This window comes from Harpia harpyja, chromosome 1 (genome assembly GCF_026419915.1).
Source record: "Harpia harpyja isolate bHarHar1 chromosome 1, bHarHar1 primary haplotype, whole genome shotgun sequence".
Taxonomy (NCBI): Eukaryota; Metazoa; Chordata; class Aves; order Accipitriformes; family Accipitridae; genus Harpia; species Harpia harpyja.
In genome coordinates this window covers 54,180,482-54,192,060 of record NC_068940.1, presented here as the reverse complement: position 1 = coordinate 54,192,060, position 11,579 = coordinate 54,180,482, and the positions used below count along the sequence as shown (strand labels likewise).

Genomic DNA, 11,579 nt, shown 5'->3' with positions numbered 1-11,579 from the left:
CGCCTTCAAAGCGGCAGGAGTTGCCCTGAAAGCACGCCAGCCCTGCCGTAAGTCAGAGTGGTACAACGCTGTCCGGATTTCGGACAACCCACTGCCTGTAGCGAAAGGGGCTGTACGGAGCAAACCGCCGCAGCAGCCACCTGCACTCTCGTTGTAACGGCGCGTTCCTCTCACCTGCTTTTGCTGCGCATTTCACCTCTCCAGGCTGGCCCCCTAAGTACCGGACTTGCCCCTTCGGCGCGGTTACCGCTAATCCCAGAAAGCTCTCCCAAAGCCCTGCCCGGATCTCCCTCCCAAAGCCCTGCGCCGGTCTCCCCCGCCGCCACAGCGGCTCCTCAGTTGCATTGGCCGCCCTCGCCGCTCCGCGCCCCCGCCTCCCCCCCGCCCCCGCCGCAGCCGGGGACCCGTCCCGGGGAGGCCGGGCCGGCGGGAGCCCCGCCCGCGCCGGCGGGGGAGCAGCAGCGTGCGGCGGTGCGTGCCCGCCGGCAGCGCCGCTGGCTCCGCAGCGCGGGGGGAGCCGCCGCCGGCGCCGCGGCGGAGGTAAGCAGCAGCAGGAGCGGCAGCGGAGTTCAGCAGCCGCAGGGGCGGCAGCCGGCTCCTTCTTCGCGGAGCTCGGCCGCCGGGGCGGGTGCCGCGGGGCTGGCTTCGGCAGCACAAGCCCTGGAGGGAGGGAAGGAGGGAGGGCTGGGGGGAGGATGGGGCTCCGCTTCCGAGATGCGTCTGCTGATCGGTTTTCGCCTTGTTCTCCTCGTTCTGGGAAATGGGATCTGAAGCGGCAACTGCCCGGTGGTTTGGTAGTTCAGAAAGCGTTGCGTTGTGGCCGTGCTCCTGCGTCTCGGTGGGCTCGGCTACGTGTGAATAAGCAGTTTCAGGGGTAGGCACGTAGTGAAAATCGCATATGGATTGTTTCCACGCTATTTGAATGGGTGGGATCTGCGAGGGAAGGTGACATTAATAGCCATCATTGCATGAAAAGCGTCATATCTCTTGCAGAAGGCAGGATATTTTGGTTTTTTTCTTTAACCAGGAGCTAGAAGGTGCTTGTCACGACCAGTGGGCATATGTTTGCTGAGATGCGTAGTGGTAACGTATGACCGAAGGCACGAGACTGCTCCATATCGTAATGAACTGGGAGCCTGTGGCTTGCATATTGTATTTAAAGTAGAACGCTGCATGAAAGACAGCATCGTTTTTTAAAACAGGTCTCGAAGCGTAGCCAATTGAAAAAGCCTGTTGTAGTACTGTGACACGCAGTTTACGGAGATAGCCTTCATATATTTCTCTCAAATAGTAGGAGGGGCCACATGACTGTTTCAGGAAAATATTTTAAAGCATAGATTGAATAGATGGGTTATAACCGAGATAAAACAGCTGTGGATAAGTAATTAAGGATTCAGCTGACTTCTACAGGAAAAATTGGGAAGGAAACTGAACTATGCTATGAATAAATGGCCGTGCTTGTGCAGTGGAACTACAAAATATATAATCTAACAGAGAAAATCCACCTCTCAACTGCAGAAAGCAGTCAGGCATTCAAGGTCTATGGAGGGAGTCCTTTATATGGAGAGGCTTCTGTGGAAAAAGCCACTAATTAAAGCAAGTAGGATCAGTCCTTCTTTATCCTATTGCCAATTTAATGTTTAAAAATGACCCTTTGACTGCCTCAGGAGGTAAATCAGCAATGGGAACATGCTTCTGATGAATGAGGCTGTCATTTTACAGCTGGCTCGGGGGGGGGCAAAACAGTAGATTAAGGAATGCAATTCAAAGGCAAATTTTAAAAAAGCTGTAATTTTCTCCTAAAGCTTTGCAGCAGTACGTCTGGAAAGCAGATACAACAGCTCAAATCTATATTAAGTTCCGACTCTTACATTTGCGGAGTGATTTTAACCAGATAAATTGCAGGAATAGGTAAGAGTATAGTAACAGTGACGGTACCTGTATCTGAAAATATTCTAGTGACTTTACTTAAAAACTATATTAATTAGACCTAAATCTACACATGCAAGCAATTGGCTATTGCCTACTATGCTGTTGCCCCAGAGTGACCTATTCTCTTCTAGTTTATGTAGCAGATTTACTGTAGGTCCTAATCATAAAGTAATCTTTGATGCAGATGCAGTGAAATTATTAAGGTAAATTTCTTACCAGCTATTCTGGTTGTGGCGGACCATGCTAATCAGCTGTGTGAACACCACCTATTCCTTTAAAAAATATTTGTTACTTCTGAGGTTTTGAAAACTGCAGAAATACCTTTAATCCTATTAGGGTTGATGGAATTTACTCTACCCTTGTAAACTGATGTTCTCTAGATTAATGCCAGATATGGAATAGTTTGAACTTTAGTCTTTCCACTGGAGAGATTAAAGAAAGAGGGAAGGCAATTACAAGTGTTACAATGGTAGAGATGCAATTACGCGATTGTATACAGGGTCTGCAGTTACAATAGCATAATGCAGAATAAAAGAAAACTCAAGCTTATTATTGACAAAGCCTTTTATTTCTGCTGATAAAACTGATGTGCCAATATAATGCTAAAATAGCTACAATAATGTGCATACATTAAAGACGTTTTATGTATTGACACTGACTGCCTTAAAAAGTTTGAAAACACTGGGCAATCTTTCCTCTCCTGGCAACAGGAGGCAATATTCCTAAGTGCTTGTGCTGTAGCGTCTGCTCTGGTGCTGCCTTCCCTTGGAGGTCTTGCCAGGGTTGAGTTTTGCCTTAACAGATAAGCTGAATCAGCACAGATTGCATTTCTTCACAGCCTGCAGCTGCCCATAGCAAAAGCTTAGCGAAGCCGAATCCTCGGTTGACATGCAACAGACTTTAGTTGCGTCAGCAAAACCCAACCAACTCATGCTCCAGTCTAGCTCATTGCAGGTAAACAAATACTTCTCTGAGGATTATAGATGGACTGGAGGTTTTGGCCATGCTGTAAATCGGATTAATCAGTTGCCAGGTAAATAGAGGCAATTAATGTACACATAAATTCTAGTGTATGTACTTGCAAATGATTTATTCTGGTCAGAGCTGATGGATCTGTGTAAAAACTTCCACTGAATTGTTTCATGACATCCTTGTTTGTGGAATGTATGAACTGGTACGCCTGGCTGTATTTACTAAACAACTAAATGAATTAATAACCAACAAACTTATGAATAGATACTAAGTTTTTGCATCCAAAGCTCAGCTGTGTGGTGGAGCACAACTAAAGACAGTGTGGTGTCTGCAACAGATCTGCTTTGAGTGATAGGGTGCAAATTTATGACTGTGATACTGGAAGACAGTTAACTTAAAATCAGTAGTAATTGAAGTGAACAAAAAACTGTCTTGTCATTCTCTGAATTATTCCAAGGAAACCATTAGACAGCACAGTTACTGTGGGGTAGCTGTACATAACTCGGCTGGAGGCATGTGCTGGCCGCAGTACATATACAAAATAGGAAAAATGAAAATTGCTGTTAATTTTCTAACTTAACATCCACAAAAAGAAAGCTTCATAGTTGACTCTCTTGGCTGACTGAAGACTGAGTTATTCTTCAAAAGAAGTAGGAGTGAGACCAGGTTGTAATTTTGGACCTACTTTGTAGCCTGTTGTAAATAAAGCTTTTCAAACTTGAGTTTGAGGTACTAGAACTCAGAATGTTGAGGTTAGAGGTGTTACCTATAGATCTCTAATGACAGGAATATGGTAACTGTTGCAATAAGGAGTGATGGGTGTGGGAAAGAATGACCCACCTCTTGTTCCTGGCTGACTGAGGAACTGAATTATGCAGAAGACTTAACCACCTCTTTGGGTAAGAACATGATGCATCTCTGCTTGATACTGGGTGGTCCTTGCCACTGATGACAGTATATGTAATCCATAGTTAAAGCACTCATTGTGACCTTTGGTTTGCTGATAGCATTCCCTTGAAAGAAGTGTATGAGCTGGCACACTTACCAGTTTTCCTTTGCAAAGCTCTCTTGAGCCCTGAGTAAGGGTCCAACTTGTTTTTTATTGTGGGGATGAATTCTCTATGCTCTCTCATCATTCATTCTGCATCAGAAAGCAGGTTTTATCCAGTACGCTGTGATGCTGAGGAAAAGATTTGCTAACTAAAATTGCTTTGGCAGTCTCCATTTGGGAGCATGATACAAAGAGCAAGACATAAACATAATGCCGCAAGTGGGCAATTCATTAAATGCTGCAAGCAGAACTACTGATCTTGCTGCAAGCAGCAGTGACCACTGGAGCTTTCTCTTCTAAGAAAAGCACAGGTGGATTTGTATGATTGGTAGAGTAAGGAGCACCTCTAACATCTAGTTTAATTTTCAAAGTCATTGTTCCATCAGTCTGTTCCATCCGTAAAGTGTGGAGACCTCAAATGAAATTCTTGTCCCACTGTTCAGGATCAGGTTTTCAACTTAGCCATGTCAGTAACACACTTGTTTAAAAAAAAAAAAAAAAAAAAAAATTAGGGAATAGAGCTCTGTTGACAGGCTCACAGAATGACTGAGGTTGCAGGGACTTCTGGAGGTTCTCTGGCCCAACCCTCTGCTCAAAGCATGTAGAGCAGGCTGCATGGGGCTGTGTCCAGCTGGGTTTTGAGTATCTCCAGTCTCCGGGGATGAAGACTCCACAGCCTCTCTGAGTGACCTGTACCTGTGTTGGACCACCCTCACAGTGAGAGTTTCTTATGTTTAAATGGAATTGCTTGTGTTTCGGTTTGTGCCTGTTGCCTCTTGTTCTTTCACTGGGCACCCCTGAGAAGAGTCTGGCTCCACATTCTTTCCTCTCCCTTCTTTGTCACAAGGGCATGCTTCTGGCTTATGGTCAACTTGTTGGCCACCGGGGCTCCCAGGTCTTTCTCTGCAAAGCTGTTTTCCCAGCCAGTTGGCCTCCAACCTGTACTGGTACAAAAGGAGAGGGAGGACTAAATAAGAAAGGAGGAAGAAGAGAAAATGTCAAAGAGAAAAGGGTAGGAGAAGGGGTTGGCGGGAGTGCGGGGGGATGCAGGCAACTGGAGCCAGTATGCTGGCTGCAGCAGGCTGGTTTACCTCAGCCTCATTATAATGCTATTGGGGGAAGACCACAGTCTTGAATGTCAATCCACAAGTGCTCCTATGCTTGCATCCTGCAACTATAAACAATGACATTAGTATGAATCAAAAAGGATGTGTCAGTTTTGTTCTGAGGTTAGCATATACACCTCCAGGGCAGCCAGGACACTTTCCTTTTCAATGGTCTTTGCAATGGCCTAGTCCTGGCACTTTTGGTATGATTTAATAAAAAGTTTGGCTGGGCAGCTCACATTGCTTTACTAAGCTCTGTCTATTAAGGCAGACTTTTCCAGGAAGGACTGTTAAGTATAAAGCATCATGATGCCTCAAAGGAGCAAATGTAGTTTTATGACAAGACACTAGTACAGTATGTTAGTTGTGGAAGACATGGGGGAATCAGTGGTGAAAAAAGTCTTCTGTGGTCACTTAAAGGATCACTGGCATGCAGATTGTAATCCAGCGGTAGTCCTCTAGAATAGATGGTGCAGGACTACATTTGGGAGTCCTTTATGATGGTCCTAAAATGGAGGTTGCACAATAAGATTGATTGTGGGGTTTCATAATGCATGTATGCATTGTCTATTTGAGCATATAACTCTTTTGTGTTTGAAAATAACACAGGTGTATTGGGAGTTTTTAATCTCTCAGAAGTAGTTGCAGCTATGTCCTTATCATTGGTCTAGATCCACATCCACTGTAAACAGGTCAATCAAAATCAATGGAGCCGTACCTGTCTGCCCTTTGTGTACCTTGCCTGTTATGTTTTTTCTTCCAGAAGATTGAAAGTCACCCAAGACACATAAAATAGAGGGATTTTGCTTGATCAATGGTGTTCCTATTCAAAGACTTCAGAGGTGTGATCCATGTGATCTGTGCCAAGCTTTAAAGCAATGGCTTATAGCATGCTCTGCAACTTCAGATTACAGAGGTGCAGGTGGAGTACTCTCTGTACATGAGCACACACAGGAAAACTAAGATTAGCTTTTCACATGGTAATATTTTAAGAGGTAGAGCTAACATCTGTAAGTGGAGCTGAAAGCAATGCAATCACTTTTACATATTGCTAATGCTCCTTCGCTCAGCTTTATTTTTTTATACCTATGTAGATTAACAGTGTAACTGAAATCAGGACAGTAGCCAATCAAGATGTATGTTCTCTCTGAAACAGCTCCCTTTGCTTTAGTTTCTGAGTAAATAGTTAAAGGCCTATCATGTGACCAGGCACTTGAAGACACTCTAGGAATTTTATTAGTTAACCTGCACTTTCTGTAGTTCATGTAATGTCTATCATTATGTAGGAAAACACTGTAAAAATATTAACAGTATTATATACAAAGGACTAGAAATAGTATACCTCCAAGGTTTGAATACAAAGTAATATTGTAGCATTATATTTATAATAGTAGATTCAAGGGAATCTCCTATTCATTTCTGTTTCTATCAGCATTTGAGCAGAGCCTGTGCATCGTGAGGGTAATTAATCTTAGTGATCAACCAAGAAAAAACAGTTTTAGATGTCTTTTCATTCTTTATCTTGCTTGCTGCTGTTGGCATAATTGACATGACTGTATACACAGCATCCTTATTCTATAGGAATTTGGCACGACACCCAATTTTTCTGTTGAACTGTAAGCAGTTCTTCAGCAGTGTTGTGGCAGTGGTACACCATCAGAGTTCTCTTTACCTGCATCCAGGCACATGCCAAAGCCTATGTCCCAAATGTCCCTCTTCTTAACCTGCTGCCTCTTCCTGCCAAGTTGAGTGATCTGGTCCATGGTTCAGTGAAGTGCCTCTTTGGCCCACCATCCAAAAGACAGCAGCTGCTCACTACTGTCTGGACCCTGCTTGCTTCAGATCTCCTTGGTGCTACAGGGACAAGGAGATTGATCACCTTCTCACTGAGATGGTTGACCGTATAATGCCAAGGAGACTTGGCGGCTGCCTGTCCTGACCTACAGGCTCTGGTCTATCCAACAGGTCTGAGATGGCAGGAGGGTTTAACGTTTTAATACCAGATTTACTTACTTGAAGATATTTCACGTTATGTTGGATTTTGATTTAGAAGAGTGATACAGCATTATGCCAAAATCACAACACAGGCATGATAGAAACGATTGTAATATACAGTGGAATCACAATACAAACTGATTCCCCATGCCAGTCTCTATGTGCTCCACTTGTCACAAAGAGAGAGGTTTTGTCCCAATTAGAGAGGTCCTAAACCATGGACTGAATAAAAATATAGTCTGGAAAAGTTCAGATAGCCTGCATAGTGAGACATTCTTAGTATTTTTTTTTCCTAGCAGTTTGCATTCTGCTGCTTAATTTGTAAGAGTGAACGTTGTATTTTTGTCCATGTTAAGTCCCAGCTCTCATTTTAGCCAGTACTTCTGAAGGACAAATGTTGTACTTCACTGAAGTCAAGTCCTGAAAGTTGTCAGAGGGAAAAGAAGAGCCTCCATAAGGCTGGGAGTTATCTGGGGATTCAGAGTCAAGGACTCTAGGGTAATTGTGCATGACCTTTCAGATCTGAGATCTGTCTGCATCGAGGAGGAGGCACAGCTCGCTTGAAACATCTCCCGGATCAAGGCCTTTTCTGGCTCCATCAGGAGTTTCAGGTTTAAATGGCAATTAAATCAGATGTACCTTGTGCCATCAGTGTGTGACATGCCAGCTCTGCCGTGCAGGGACAGGGTGGCTTTGCGTGCCACCCTTTGTGGTGGGAATTTACACCAGGATGTTAGGCTACAAGTGGTTAGTAAAATACCATTGCTGATGATTTTTAGGCATTCTGACTGGAGTGAGGTGAAAGCAAAGCCACTACAGTCAATTTTCAATTTTCCATGGTAAACAAAGGGAGGGAGAGAGCAGCCTAGGTAAGATGTGTATGCTACAAACCACATATATGTGAAGCTATACTAACCTTTGAAATACTTGTAAAGAGTTTCTGTAGAGAGCAGGGGCAGCTTTTAAGCAGCAGCAGCCAAAATGTGGAGAGCAGCAGGTGTTGTGCATCCCATTTTCTGTGCCATGGTGCTGGAGCCTGGGGTGTCTGGTGAAATCTCATAATGAAACAGTTGAATGCTTTGAGAAGTTGAACACAGCTCAGCAAAGCAGATCTGAATGGACGTGGACTGCCTGTAAACAGACAATTGCGCTCTGTTGTTGAATTGAACTTTCATGAAACTAAAATATGTTTTGGTAAAATCCACCTTGAAAATGTGTTCTGCTTGTGGATAGATATATAGATATTGGGGGTGGGGAGGTGTATCTGTCAGGTATGCAGGTAATCGTCTATATGCTGTACAGTCTGCAGCGCGGAGCCAAGCATATATGACTCCCTCATAGCTTTAGCTGATGAATACTGCAGTGACTAAGCAGAGAACCTATTGCTTGGTTTTCAGAGGTCCTTTTGGTTGGGACGACCAAATTTAAATACCTGGAAGGCACTGCAGCTACAGATACATTTGAGGAATCTCACCATGATTCCCTGAGTAGTTCTACCAAAAAAATCCCTCTGACTGAATTTTCCTACTGTCCCACTAATTCACTCTGGTTCTGAAAAATTTTGAACAGTGTTCAAAGTCACTTTTTTTTGGAAGGCGTTTTTTCTTGTTACCTTAATTGCTGAACATAAATCTTGGCCACTTTGTCAACCTCCAGTTTCTTAAATTAGTAGCATTCCTGTTCCTGAGCTAGTGTTTAAATTTAACTTAGCACTTTCCACAAGAATCAACCTTTAAGAAATAAATTGACAAAGAAATTGACAACTCAGAGATGCAAGTTATGCCCTATTTTTTTTGTACGGTATAGTGTTTGAATTTCATAAGGTAGGACCATGTTCTCTAATCTTTAAGATAGACATATATGGAATGTGATGTTCTGGAAAGTCTGCAAAGAAATCATAGAGAGTCCTCTACTTAGATTCCCCCAAATCAATAACCTACGGAAACATTGTGGTCTAATCCATTACACAGAAAGCTCTGGAGAGCAATAGGAGCCACATGGCACAGAGCCATATATATTTAAATTGAATGCCTTGTAGAATGAGATGAATAAACATCTTGGAATAACACACCCACTTCGTAAATTTACAGGTTGCACCAGCTGGCAGATTAAAAAGAAGAAAACAGCAACTCTTCCAGCTTCTTATTATCAGGAAGATCCAAACCAATGGACTGTATGGATATAGATATGTTTGAAGGCATCTGCTCTTCCCATTACAAGGTAGGACACAAAAGGATTTTTCTGCTGGTTTGTTTCTCTTCAGTGCAGTGCAACTGCCTTTTGTGGTACTGCCCAAGATGGCAATGAAGGTGTTCTCCAAGGCTTGCTTAGTCTAGTGGCTCGCTACTAATAACTGTAGCCTACAATTAATGTATAACTGGACTATTTTTAGACCCCAAAAGGCCTCAATTTTCAAAAGTCAATGACAAATGTGGATCCTCAGGGCCTGTAAAATTCTGAGTTTTATTATGTAAAGTATCTGTTCAGATAGCTCTACAGGTCATCTATTTTTAGCATGTGCTAGTAGGAGACCTTCCCACTCATCTAAGGCATCTTTTTTCTGTGCTTATTAATTGCTGTAGATTGAAGTAGACTTGAAACCTGTACTTCTTAGTGCAGGATCTTAATTGGGAGAAAATGTCTCTAAACTGGATGCCAGAAAATGTCTTTAACTGGAGATGCAAGTTATGCCATTTTCTTCGTACAGTGTTAATGTTCTTTCAGGTTCAAGATTGTTATATGGTTTGTTTACAAAAACTGCTGCATTTTTCGTTTTTTCTATCTATTCCAATAAAAATTAATTACTTATTGCTCTAAGCTGAGAGTGGTGGAGAGCTTGATACATTTTCTTGGCATTGTTTGCCTGATGTCTGGGTATACTGTCACTTATTCTGAATGCTTCATTTTGTTTTCAGGGAAGGTATAAAACACAGATTTTTCAAAAACTTACTTGGAAGTGGTAGAAACACTTGAGAAAGACACGAAGCAAACTAATTTTAAAGTAAAAATTCTCATTTCCAAGATGATGAAGCTCTGCATGGTTGGGGGATGGCTATGTGGGACTTCTTCATATTCTAACAATTCTGATCAACACAAGATTGCTACAGAGCAAATGCAAAACCACACCACCAGCTCTGTGTTACTCAGGAGCTCAAATCAGGCAGCTGTGCAGTTGCAAAAAGGGGCAGTTACAACTGGTCTTAGCTGGTGTCTGCTTTAACCCAAAGAGGAGTTTTGGCTGAAGTCAGTGTGACACTCCATTTCTCCATTTTCACCAGCCAGTGTTAAATGATGAGGGAACCATCTGTGCTGGGGTAATGCACTGCCATTGCTTCTATTCTGTACAGAAATACTGGCCACCAGCATCCAGTGTTACCAGTATGCCATTTTCACATGCATTAGATACGCTCCTCTCATTCTTCTTTTGTCGAAGAACTAAATTGAAAAGATCCTCTTCCTAAGGTGGGGAGTGTAACACACTGCAGCACTGCTTCCTATAGAAACAGGAGGTGCTCCTTTGTAGGCTGAAATAACAGGAATGAAATGTGTGAAGTATTTAGAAAATGCAAAGATAAGCAATAGCAAATACAACTTAGAAGGAGAAACACATTCAAACTCTTGAGTACTTGGGACATTCCAGTAATTTTCCATAATTGTTGTCATGGAGGAATGTACATAGACCATAAAAACCTGTAAGATCTGGTCTAGATAGCAGACACTTCTCTAAAGAGTTTAATTTCCCCTCCCAGATGCTTGTGTGACCCCTGGTGTCCACACACAAGTGCTCCAGTGGAATCTGTATTGCCACCAGTTATTGCCAGCTTCCACAAGTATAAATGCTGGCCTGGTCTGTGCTTTCTTGTTTGAACATCTTTACACTTGCATTTTATGAAATCCCCAGCTTTAGTGCAAATTCCTAATATAATGGGAGGGGGAGGGGAATGACAGCTTTGGTTCCGTATATGTGAAATAAGAATACCATTTTGTGTTGCCACCTTGCCTGCTTTTTAATCATGTCCTCTGAATCAGACCTTCTGAGTTTGTGCTTCTTGGCATGGGAGGGAGCCCAGCCTCGGACAGGGCCTCTGGCTGTTGCGTGGCAAGTAATCCTCCCAAATAGGATTTGCATTCTTGCAGCAGCCATTCTGGGGATAGAGAGTGAATACATGGAGGCAAATTCTGCTTACGCAGACATAGCTCAAGTCCAGCCATTCAGAACACGAGTCAATGACAGGCAGAGCTGCACATAAATGGAGTCCTTTCTGAAAAGAACTGGTACTAGTGGCTAAGAAAAATGTACAGGGCCAGAGCATCTGCAGTGTCTTAGTTAACTGGATTTATAGGCACTTATTCACAGCAAAAATGTTGTTAGAGCCCCAGAGTTGCTTTGTTTGTTTTCATTTGCCAAAGGCTGTCATCCCTGCTGAGTTGTCCTGTGGAAATGTGAGTTTGCAACGCAGCTACTTCTGTGCACGGTCTTGGTCTTCACTTAAAAATTCATTGCTCTTTCAGTGCTGTGTACT

General features: G+C 43.1%; 1 protein-coding gene across 6 annotated transcripts in view; it reads left to right on the top strand.

Annotated features, from left to right (window-relative positions):
• Positions 1–405: 405 nt before the first annotated feature.
• TMEM108 (transmembrane protein 108) overlaps positions 406–11,579 on the top strand; it is a 175,731-nt gene continuing 164,557 nt past the window's right edge. For 2 of the 6 annotated variants that reach the window (XM_052795033.1, XM_052794987.1), the window contains exons 1-2: positions 406–540; positions 9,147–9,276. The gene's annotated coding sequence lies outside the window, so the exon portion shown is untranslated. Of the gene's footprint in view, positions 541–663; positions 875–947; positions 1,089–1,122; positions 1,539–4,651; positions 4,673–9,146; positions 9,277–11,579 lie in introns of those variants that run through there. The other 4 variants (XM_052795012.1, XM_052795004.1, XM_052794995.1 and 1 more) reach the window with 4 other exon arrangements.